This window comes from Pteropus alecto, unplaced genomic scaffold (genome assembly GCF_000325575.1).
Source record: "Pteropus alecto unplaced genomic scaffold, ASM32557v1 scaffold20, whole genome shotgun sequence".
Lineage (NCBI taxonomy): Eukaryota > Metazoa > Chordata > Mammalia > Chiroptera > Pteropodidae > Pteropus > Pteropus alecto.
The window spans coordinates 19,411,406-19,424,044 of record NW_006436298.1 but is presented as its reverse complement, the minus strand read 5'-3'; the positions used below and the strand labels follow the sequence as shown (position 1 = coordinate 19,424,044).

At 40.8% G+C, this 12,639-nt stretch overlaps 1 long non-coding RNA gene across 1 annotated transcript; it reads left to right on the top strand.

Annotated features, from left to right (window-relative positions):
* Positions 1-1,791: 1,791 nt before the first annotated feature.
* Positions 1,792-10,784, top strand: LOC107195774. Its single transcript, XR_001517018.2, has 3 exons — positions 1,792-2,172; positions 3,989-4,038; positions 7,661-10,784. It is a non-coding gene; the product is annotated as an uncharacterized LOC107195774 (long non-coding RNA).
* The last annotated feature ends 1,855 nt before the right edge of the window (positions 10,785-12,639 follow it).

The window sequence follows — 12,639 nt, the reverse complement described above, 5'->3', positions numbered from 1 at the left end:
AGAGGGGACTTGAGGAGCGAGCCATTCCGTGAGCGCAGCCCTGGAGCTGCCTTGCCGGATTTAGCCGGGCGTGTTTTTCGTTTGGAGCTCAGCAGCCTCAGCGAAGAGGTAGCGGCTCTGGGCTAAGCATCAGGGCGGCCTTCAGACTCCGCATCTCCCGCCCCGCGCACCAGCGTGTGCGTGCCCGTGCACCAGGAGGGGGCTGCTGGCACTTCCCTGTGCACAACTGCCCCCGCCTCTGCTCGCCACCCTCTCCTAGGCAGCTAAGAAATGGTCCTCAGCCTCTTCTGGGCCCGTGCCGCGCGGAGCTGGGGGCGGAGGGCAGAGAAAGGGGTTGGCAAGGAAGGGGCGCCGGAGGCCGCGGTTACGGCTTCCCAGTCCTGCCCTTGGCCGCCAAGGCTGCCGTTTCTTCTTTTCACCTCGCAGCCCTAGCTTTGTTTTCCTGGCATGCTCGTGGCCACCGAGCCCCACGCCTGCATGGGAGTATGTGCGTGTGCGCGGGGCGTGGGGGGAGTGGGGAGGGCGCGCGCGCGCGCGCGGAGAGCGGGGACCCTCCCGCCAAGGACACGCCTGGCAGTCTGTCCTCCGGCTGCACTTGGCGGGAAAGCTGGGGGCCGCCGGCGGGGCTGCACTTCCGCAGCTCTCATTACCGCCTCCCCTCTCCCCCCAGGCAGCATTTACATACGGGCCGCTCGTCTGAATTTTTACAGCCCTCCCCTCCTTTTCGCCACCGGTCGCACGCGCGCAGGCTCGGAACAAGCGCCCGCGCGCGCAGACACCCGTGCCCAGGCTGCGGCTGGCCCGAGCGCGAACAGGCCCAGGGGTGCAATACGCCCTCGGCGAGACAGATTCTTACACCCTCCCCCTCGCGCCTACACCCCCGACAGCCTTCCGGATCGTGTTCCAGGAAGCTCACCTTCCCCTCCAGGCCCCCACCCTCCTCTCACTGCACATTCCCACCCACACCCTCCCACATCTCTGTCTGTTTCCCTGGAACACACACACACACACACACACACACACACACACACACGCTTTTTCTTCTTCCCCCTCAAACAGATAATCCCTATGGCGCGTCCCTGGTACCCTTTGAATAGCTCTGGAGTTTCGAGAATAAAAATCCTTATAATGTATTGCTTGTCTCTAGCCAAACACATTTAACGACCACAACAAAAAGAAGAGGAGGAGTGAGGAAGGGGGACTTGAACCAAAAGACCTTTCTTTTTCTAAAAAAAGTCTGCAAGTCAAAAGGTCATTTTCCAAGTTTGTAAATAAAATTGCAAAGGGAGTCCTTTAAAAGAAAGAGGAAAAAAGGGAAGGGAGGTAGAAAAGATCCACAAGTTACATAAAATGGTGCATTGGAAAAACAGGACAGGGCTATTCTTTAAAAAAAAAAAAAAGAGTGTCTAAAGGAATCAAGAAGAAAAAACTGGAGGAAAAAAGAAAAAGAGGGAGAAGAAAATAAAAGGTAGAAAAGGCAAAAGAAGTTTCCAAAGAAATGTGTGCTTTGCATCCTACAATGGGAAAATGTAGCCATTGCCCTTCTTCAGACGAGACATTTCTAATTTGTTCCGTCTGTCAGGAGGGGACTATGAGAGGTTTGGGTGCAAATTCATTATCTCTGGCAACGCAGAACGTAGTGTGGGGACTGAAAAAGACCGTGGCAATGGATGAACAATAGGGCTTCAGTTCATCAGTAACAAAAGCAGTGGGGAAATTGGTTGAGTTTCAGAGCACGTCCTCCTCGGCAGAGGGGGCTGGACTAGACCTTGGACAGCCCCCCCAAAAACTTGCCGAGCCTCGCACACACCACTTCACTCTCCACTCCGAGGCTCAGGGAGCAAGTGCCTGGCATGGGGGGGAAAAGTTGGCTTTTTTTCCTTCTTTCATCTTTTGCGCCCTTCTCTCTCCCCAAAAGGGAAGATATGTTGAAACTATTTTAGACCCAATCAAGCAAGAATCACCGTGTGGAATCGAGCGGCAGTTTTAAATGTGCTAAAGAGAGGGATGATCTGGGGGAAAAAAATTTTTTGTCTTTTTTTTTGAGACGCGGAAAGGAGCCTGTTTGCGTACTGCGGCCGCCCTGTGACTCTGGATCTTGTCTTCTGGCCGGCGCCTCGATTCCTGCCCAATTGGATTCGGGGGCACCACTGCTTAGCGCAGGGAAAACAAGTGAGTATCGTGGCGGCCCGCAGGCGGCAACTCAGCCGGCGGCGCGGGGCCATCACTACCCGGCTGTAGCCCCGCGCCGGCGCTCCTCGCCTCGCCACGAGCTGGTGCCAGCAGAGCCCCGCTGCGGGCCGCTCCGAGGGCCAGTCCCGGTTTTGCTTCAGCTAATTGATCGTGTGTCTCGGATACTTAAACCTGTTGATCTCATGAGTTGTCTGAACCAGGACTGTTAATTATCCAGCGGCTGACCCCCAATTGCAGAGAGAAACCAGGAAAATTTCGTGCTCGAAAGGGGAATTTTTGTATGTAATTTTGCATTGTTGGTGATGAGACTTTTCCCTCTTAAACCTAGAGCCAAATACGGTTGTAGTTTGAATTCCTGGATTCAGGATTCGCATTTAGAATAATTCTTTTAACAACCTCAAAGTTGCAATTACCTGGCAATGATGTGAGGATACGATTGGATTCTGGTGGAAACTTATGTACAGTAGCTAACTAGACCTGGTGAATTTCCACTTCCTTTTTCTCTTTGCTTTTTGGATTCTGGAAGGCGAGAGGCCCCTTTACAGGGTTATCCCAAGTTCAGATTAATCAAAATGCAACCATCACGGTTAGTTATTAGGACTTGGAGCTTCTGGTGTCCTAGACTAGCCGGGTCTTTGTGGTTTGCTTAGAGCCTAGACCCGGCTGAGGGACGCAAGACCTTCCTTCCTTGGCCTGGAATTGTCTGAGGGAACCTGGGGCATTGGGAACCCAGGCAATGTATATGCATTAGAGTCTGCTGCGTTTTCTCTTGCAAATATACCCGTGGTGCTTGAATGGAAGACTGTCTTGGGGGGTCAGGGCAGCAGTGGAATTGTCAGAAGTTAGACCGGAGGCTCTGTCAAATCATGGCCACGGCCGGGGCTCTTTTGGTGCTGTGGCTGCTTTGGGCCCAGAATAGCGGGATCGGATCTAGTTTCCTCCCTCTCCTGATGCCCACCTCTGCTCGCCACCCTCTTTCCACATCTTGGTACCAGTAATTAAGGCTCTGTCTCGAGAAACAAACTCCTATAGTAGCATAACTGAACCAGTGCAGTACTTTCATTTTGCAAAACCAATAGCCCCACCCTACTACTCCAAAATAACAATAAGCATTTAAAAAAATCATAAAATAAAAGCAACCTATTTTCAGGAGTGTAAGACTTCTTGAATATTGAGTCATGGGGGGATAGGGAAGGGAATTTAAAAATCCACCACTTTACAGCAATCAGGTTTTACATTATTCATTGATTTACTGGAGGAAATAGCCAATCAGGAGCCATAGATGCGAATGCACATCTCACCGTGCTGTGGCCTTACAGTAAACTATTTGCATCTTTCTAATGGATTAGGTATTTATCCAGGGATTCCCATTGTTTGAAAGGCCTGGAAATTCAGCCCCTCAAACATTAGAATAAACGACTTTGTTCCAGTCTTAAAATTCTTACATGGAAGAACTCTCCCTCCTCTTTTGTATGGCATGTTAGAGTGTTCAAATTCCTAATTTTTGTTAAGTCCCTCTTCTTTCCAAGCTAAAAATAAAAGAAGAAAAAAATTAATTTTCAAACCCCTCCAGATTCTGCATATTTTGCATTCCCATTATCATGTGTGTCTCTATTTAAATGTAAATTAGCATATTTAACCCTCTAGGTGCTGAGGCCCAGGACACATTAATCTGGGTTTCCTGGAATCTCTTGGCATTTTAAAGGACCATTGTAATTGTAATATTTTTAATGAAGTCAAATCTTAACATGATTTTATATTAAATATATAAATTTGTTTTCTTACTGTTTTTCAGATGAGTCTACAAAGAAACATAAAATGAATAGACAATCGAACCAACTAAAGGTAATTTTAAAATATACATTTGATAAAATCGAAGTGATGTACAAAATCTAAATAGGATATTATTTACTGAGTGGCAGGCCTGCAGTGTATTGCCTATCTCCCAGTTCATGCAATAGATAAAATTCCAGAGAAATCTAAGTTTTCATATGTGCATTTTTTCCCGTAGATAGCCTTTATATGTTATGTATGATGGATAATGTAACATAACCTGTAGCTGCCTATAAAAAATAAATTTGGGACACAGAAGAAATAATAGGATGCTTTTATCAGAAAAGTAAGCCAATCAAGTACCTTGCCTGAACTATACAAATCACAGTAAATTAAAAGGCTTTTATATAGAAAATGGTAGTCTTGACTGTATTAGTGGACTGTGGTTTACATGCATGAGAATCATACACACCCAATATTAAAAAGCATTTTGGTGATAGGCCAATTCTTTATATACTCTGCAGTAGTCTAAATAGGATTCAGAGAGGTATTCTAAATATTAGTGGCAAATCTGATGTATCTGCATTTATGGAATAGCGTAATTCTGATCCAACTATGTGGAAAATGATAACTTTTCACTTTTAACTTAAGCAGAGATTGTTTATTCCCAAGAAAACCAGAATGTTTCAATTCATGTTTCAGCCATCTGGAGACCTATAAAAAGATTAGAAAACAAGCATGACAATCACGTTCTAATCTACTGGCCATTAATGGGAATTTATTAGAGAACGAGTAGGCAAGCCATTTGAATTCAGTATATCCTTCAATATGCAGATTTCAAAAAGAGTATTCCGTAGTAGTTCAGCCAAACAGCTTTTTGAAAAGCAAAAATATCTGGAATAAGAACATGTAGGTGTTAATAGTTACTCCTAACAATGTAAGGCACACATTGCTAGGTATCTTTAGAGCACAATTGTTTCAACTTGTCTCACATCGTAGATAATAATACAGTCCTTGTATATGATAAACCATGATATGAACCTTGGCAATATTCAAAATAATCAGGTGCGCAGTGGTAAACCTTGCTATATATCTTTATTTCTCCATACCTTGAAAGATGATGGAGAGATAAAATATTTAATTGACTATATAGTTAATGAACAGACTGCTCATAATCATTATGTTGGCTATTTTCACTCTTAGGGGCTTTTCTAATGAATCTACAGTATATGTGACAGGCATGGGGGCCAGTCCTGGAGTCAGTTGACATGACTGTGGCATTGCCTTAAACGATGCTGTTTTAAGACAGTATCTTCTATAGCTTCTAATTGTAGAAGCATCTCAAATGTTCAGTGTCTTGGCTTTCATGATAGTTATTTGGGTTCTAAAATGCATTTAATTGTTAAATGTGGAAATATAGCCACATTAATTTGCAAATTCACACAAATATGGGTATGATACACACATAGACATCCATGCATCCATGCATCACATCTGTCTACTTTCACCAACCCCTCCCAGACATATATAATGCAAAAAAGATTCTAAAAATATCTGGCATATCTTGGAGGTTTCGACTTAAGGAATTGAATTCATCCGATCATATGCTTGCTTTATATAGTACATGACAATTCACTAATGATTCTGCTTCTAGGTCTCAAGGCCAAAATACTCTCAATCTTCTAAGGTAGATTAGGGTTATATAATGTCATACGTGGCATGTACCTCAGTGATGTGTTCAATTCTTATCCAGTAGTTTTATGTTGTGACCTCATAGTTCAAGAAGGTACAGTAACTCTATAGCACATATTTCTCTGAATTAATTTGTATTTTGCATGAATATATATATACACACACATATATATATTCATGTATATATATGTGTGTGTGTATATATACATATAAATGTGTGTGTGTGTATATATACACACACACACATATATATACATGAATATATATATGTGTGTGTATATATATTTCCCAGTGTAGCCATTTCTGATTGCACTTCTATATTTAAATTCAATAAGAAAAACGGATAAATAATTTCCAGATCACAGTCTTTTATCAATAATCAGGAAAGAATGCTCACCCAAAAAGTAAATTAATAAAATATCTAGAGAAAAGTTGGCATCTGTGTTACTAAATTATCCTGTAATTGGTGTAGTATTGTTTTTACTCTTGTTGGGGTCTTTTCTTAGCAATTCAAGTTTTCTTTACTTGTCAGTGTTTTCAATAGCGTTTACATATGTGTGCTCTGTGTGTAATTTGGTAAGCATATTCACACTCATGTCTTAAATGAATAAATTACTGAATCAATGAAAGAATGTATATTAATTCTGAAAGTGTTTTAGTCATTGGGGAAAATAGTTAACGTATAGAAATAAGAGTATTGTGATAAACTTGTCATGTGTGAAATGAATATGAATACTTATGACATTCGCTTGTAGCATATATTTTAAAGAATAGTAACACCATCGCACATAACTCATAATTTTGGAAAACAAACCATAAAGTTCACCCATGGCGAATATGCATCTTATGTAGGCTGCACCTTACATAGTCTGTTGAGGAGCCTTGGAGTATTAGAACTGTACATATTATAGATGCATTAGACATAGATTACTCGTCATGAAGGGGAGAGAAGAAAAGAGCTCTTATAAATGATCATATTCATACTTTGAAAAGTCCTAAGGAAAAGAATGAGGCAAATTAATTAATGAAACAATATTTCCCTCTAGATTGAAGGGTGGGGGTGGGGAAGGGGAAGGTGAGGGTAGAGTAATGCTCTTAACATCCAGGTGTTTTATCTGTCTTTTTCATGAGGTACCAATATTTTTTTTTCATAATTTCATAAGAAAGACTAGTAAATTTTGACCTTCTGTATGAAAATTGATGTTTGAAACTATAGGTAAAGGCTCAGCATTTTTATTATAGCAGAGTTGTGTACAACATTAGAAACTATTGCTGCAATGTTTTCCTGTGCTTCATTCTAAGGCACACATCCTATAGAATCGTTTTTTAAACACCAGAATGAAGTCAGCTTGCTTAGAGCATTCATTTTGAACTTACAGAACAAAATATGCTGCCCTATCGCCATGGTACACAGATAGAAAACATGCCTGAGCTGTGAAGCCATTAAAAACACACTACCAGAGCAAATTGTCAATGTAATCACACATCAACTCACTGCGTAATACAGAACTGATTCCCAGCCCCAGAAAGCAAGGCCCTGCTTTAAGCAATAGCAAAGTGCCTTCTATCTGTCTGCCCATGCAATCTGCCAGAAGAGAAATTCAGGCAAAGACGTTTTCCAGATCTGAAATCCTTTTATCTGTCCTTAGAGAGAGATTTCTTCCAGTCTTTGGATATTAGAGCGATCTACACTAGCACCAAGGAGGTAAAAGGCCGCGGGTTGCTTTTCCAGGAGCAGTCGGTAATGCTAGCAGCAGAGATGTTGATTGAGAAAATAGGGTTTGTTGCAATGCAGCCGGTGCTGCCGTTGCCGATGCTCGGGCAGTAGGCGTGGGGCAGTCGACTGATCACTGATGCATATCAATAACCATGTACTTGAGATTTCTCATGACATCATCATTACCTTGGTCTCCGGCGGTCTCGAACCTTTGACCTTGATGGGCTGGTCCGCATTTTGGCAGTGAAAGCCTCTCCAATGATGGCCCTTTTCTCCTTCTTTCAGACCGGGGGCAGCAGCACGCCAGCAAGACGGCATCTTCTTCTCCCCAGCCTAGAAGCCCTGTGAAAATCGAGGATCTTCCCCCTAAAACACACACACACAAGATATGTGCAATCAAGCTGCCACCGCTTGGTTAAAAGCTCATGGTGCCTAACCCAAAAGGATCAGAAGCAGGTCCTTGAATCAGCTGTCACCTCTATAGAATGGGATGGTTTTTTTTTTCTTCCTCCTTAACCTGCGCTGGAAATTGCCGTTGGCTTTATACATCTCTATAGAGAGAGGCTAAAGAGTGTTGCGTGAGAATGAAGCAATTTACAATGCAAATAGAGGCCTCCGAAGGGACGAATGCTGCTGCTCACTCTTAACCGCTGGCTGCACCTTAATAGCTGGTTTTATTTTCTGATATTAATAGATGAATTGTTGGCTAACGCTGCCGGAGATTACTTGCTGAAAGGAAAATAAAAGTTCGGAGTAAACTTTGAAAGCAACAGATCCCGTTTGGATATTTTAGCCGCACACGCAAACAGAAACCAGGTCACATTTACATAAAAGGAGGAATCTTAAGCGCGGCCAGTGTCCTAGAGGACTACTCTTCGGTACTGCCAGAAACAACGGGATCCGGATTCTGGTCAGAGGAGAACAGAGACGTGTGAGGGAAGCGAGTTGTTATCTTTGGTTATCTAGCTGTATGAGTGTATTGGTCTTCATAAAGCTAGATAACCGAAAGTAAAAACTCCTTCAAGATCGCCGGGGAGCGTGTGAGAATGAGACTACAACCAAGAGACAGTAAAAACCAGAAAGGTCAGGAATACTTATTGAATCTAACTTTGTTTTTGTTTTTGTTTTCCTTATGATTAAAGGTGGTGTTAGAGGAAATTAAGTGACATACATATGCCAAAATACAAAGATACGAAATACTTGGAGAGGGGTTGCTACAGCTGCAAAGGAGAATTGTATACTGCTAATGAGTAAAGAGGCATGTGAAGTTCATCTTCCTCTAAGGCAAAAGTTTAAATATGAGGGTTATTTTTCTTAGAAAGCTGTTGTAGAGATGACTGGTACCTAGTTTAAAAAATGATTCCATAATATGTAGGCTTAGGCTGTTTTGAGATCCCTCCCCTGAGAAAATTTAAGATAATGCTTGGAAACTACATATATTTGGGGTGTATGTCAAATTATGTGAAATTAGACTTTCAGAAAAGTTTATACTGGAAGGTTAATAATTCGTATCTACTGAGGACATAGAGCTAGCAGGGGAAATGCAAAAACAAAACAAAACAAAAAGCAAAGGCTGATTTTTATTCTTCTATTCAAAATACAAGGACAGATGCTTCTCTGTTCCAAGAGGGTTTCCTTGAGGAAGCTACTGAAGCAGAAAGACATGATGGAGACGAGATCGCCTCCCCTCTTGTCAAAGTGTTAAAAAAATGTTCTGTCTTACTCTGCGCCTAGCATTGGAAATGAAAGTGACATTTACGCCACAACCCACGTGTGCGCCTCCTCTCTTTTTGTTTAAGGATGATCAGGTCTATCCAGGAAACAGCTCTGGCATCCCAAACTGAAATAATTAGGACGTATATAGACCTGACAAAAATGGAAAGGGGGTGGGGAATCTGAGGGTCTGTCTTGCCTAATTGATTCCGCTAAACGGAATGCAGGAGATGTGAACGGCAGGACGCTCCGATTCCCACGCTCGAGGGCAAGTGGTAAAGCGGGCCGGCAGCCTATGACAGACAGCCCTGTTGGGGGGTGGGAGTATGAAAAAAACATCAAGTGCACACACCATACTCATCTCCATCGCTTAAGAAAGTAGAGGCATTTCCCACCCACAGCCATCTGCAGCCTCCCAAATGAGAGCACCAACTGGTCTATAGCTGCTGCACACTGTCTGTTTCTGTTAATTTTATAACCGCTGTTTAATCTGGCCACAGTTAAGTTTGGCTCCCTTCTTTGGTTGCGATTTTCAGTATTTAAGGAAAGCTGCTAAAAAGCAGTTCGAAGAAAGTCCCATTACTGCCTACTCCTCATGTCAAATTCTCAGTCCATACTTTTGGCCTGTGACCACCTTTTAGCTTTTGTTTTGGGTGAGTTATAATTAAAAATGTAGATTTCTGTATAACAGTCATTACCATCACTTCATCAAGCTGTTTACCTCTTAACATAATATATCTAGGAACTTGGCCTAATTATGCTAGTAGACACACCGAAGTAAAACTCTAAATTCATCAATCTATAGAAAGTTGATTACAGTAACAATATGATAAAAGGTTTTGATATAGTCCCAGCTAGATGTGTTCTAAACAGCCATTTTTATTTAATCTAGAAGTGACTATGCTTAGCAGAAACTTTGGCTCTTTAAAGGTCCCTATAGTAAGCTTTTCATAAAAGTCCTCACATTTTCCCACGTGTCACCAAGCAAACATTTGTACAGGCATTTAAACAAAGGCAAACATTGCAGTAGGAAAATGTCCAAAATGGCCTGTTACCTTCCATGAGGCCTAGATTACTGACGATCCCAAATCCTAAATACGCAGTTTTTCTACAAAAGCATTACTTCCGTTTGTAGCCTCATCTCTTTTTAAGACTTCAGACTGGAGAAGCCTGTAAAACCACTGATAGTTTCAGTTAGAAACTCTGAGAGACTTTATTAACGTAAATCCTCAATTTGGCTGCTGAACACGTGCCAAAGTTTTACTACTGTAGTGACCGTTGAGAAGACCCTTGTTTATTTACATTTGAAGCACTGTTTGTGCAAACAACCTTTCATTGTTAAGTGCCTGTATTCCTTTCATTTACTTCATGTCCAGGGGTGCTATTTACCTAGACCCATTGTCTACTACAATTAACATTTACATTACAAAGTGTGTGGTTTTCTTTCTCAAGGAGGTTCAATTAAGGCAATAAGATGTTTGCTGGGGAAACCTATTGTTTACTGAAAGCACTCAATGGAGTCAAATTACTGAAGCTTTTGCCTACATCTTGGTCTTTTATGTAAATATGTTAAAAATAACATCTAAGGAAAATAAATAATATTATAATTATGTGTTTGCCATTGTCACATCAACTTGCTTTGTATCATACTAATGTTACATGACTTATCGATCAATAAAAATGCATTTCAATGTTATTATTTTCATTTTATTTTTTGCTGTTCCACTGCTCTTGCTGCAACATGTCCCAATTTTTCTTTTTTCTATTATTACACATCAAACTTTTGACATTTTGTTTTATTTGTGTGTGTTTAAGAGAGGTACTGTATCTGAGCATGGGTCTGAAGGGTGTCTGAGGGAATCTCTACAATGACCTTATAATTAGGTGATATTTCTTTGAAATTTGAAATATTCCAGAGGCATGTACGTTTAAGTCAAAAGAAGTGTAAATATCAGTTAAGTAGTTCTTTGAAAGCTAGTTTTAACATTGGCAGAAACCGGATCAAGTTTATTTAGCATACCACTGCATTGTAAAACAGTTGGAGTGAAGTTGCAGGTTGCGTGAGTATGCATGTTAACTAGTGGGAACCAAGCATAGTCTTTGTGAAAGGGGAGCAGCAGATTGCTTGTGCAAGGCCAATGTTAAAAAGGCAGCTGAATTTAACACCATCTGGAAGAAAAGATCCCTTCACGACTTTCTCACACCGTCAGACAAAACTAGTGTCTCTTGTTCTGAGCCCTTGTCTATGCAACCATACAATACTGAGTCATTATACTTTTGCTGAGAGAAAATTTGAGAACACAATATGGGTAACCAGTGAATGACCAAGTTTCATTGTGCCCGCTTAAGTCGATTGAAATCTACGTCTAGAGCTATGAATGGTCGTATTGTTTTCCTCACCAGGGCTGTACTAAATGTCAGCACAGTGTAAAGAAAAACTTGAAGTCTGCAAATAACTTACCAGATCTCAATTATAATATTTTCCCACACTAGAACTAATATCATTGCGAGGGGCTACATTGCAGAAAATACAAAAAGAAAAAAAAAAAAAAAAAAAAAAAAAAAAGTTCATTTAGAAGTTATTTTATCCAAACATTTTAATTTTCTGATGGGAACTTCAATTTATGCTGCAGCCTGGGTTGAGAAGTGGAATTCATTACTGGGAAGTTCAAGTTACAAAAATGCTTCTGGTGCAATTAAAATAGAATAAAACAACAACTAGTCTCACCTGAAACCCTCCCTTCTTAAATACAAAGAGACTCTACTTGGGTTTACTGCTTTAGTGCTGCTTGGAATTATTAGTATGAATCTAGCTTCAATTTTGCTTTAAATTTTGGCAGACTGAGTGCTTTCAAAGTTTGCTACTATAATTGACCTTGCAAAGAACATCATAGATATATATTTCCAAAAATATACAGCATTCTGGCATCTCGCTAGGTGAATTTTGCTGCCCTAAGGAATACACCTCTCTTTATATTACACCCCTTCCCATTTTCTAACTTTTCTTTTCTCGTGATGTGTGTGAATCAGTTATTATGCTTAGGTTTAACATTCACATAATCTATTTGACTGTAAACAGTGAGAAAAGGGAAACAAAACAGTTCAAAAAGAGTAGAAGGAGTAGGTTGTGTATGTTTTATTAGGATGTCTATTTTAAATATAATTGACTTTGCAGTTTTGTTATTGTGTCACCAAGTGTCGCATAGTTCTTAACATGTAAGTGCAAAACAATGAGTAATTGCTGTTTTGCTGAATAATACATCTGAGTTGCCAACGTCAAAGGGATTATTTTGTGTATTTCTAAACAGGAACGTTAACTGCAGGTTTTGACATCTAGAATCTTTTCATGAAATACTTAGAAATAGGCCAATAAAATGACACCTGTAAAAGTCAATATAAAAGTATAACCAACTTATTTTCCTTGTCCTACTTTAAACCAGAAAATTAACAATGAAAAGTCACTCAATAATGGAATTATAAAGGATCTAACACAAAAATAGTCATATAGAAAATTCTAAAACAACAAAAATGGAAATTGTATAGAGGTAAAT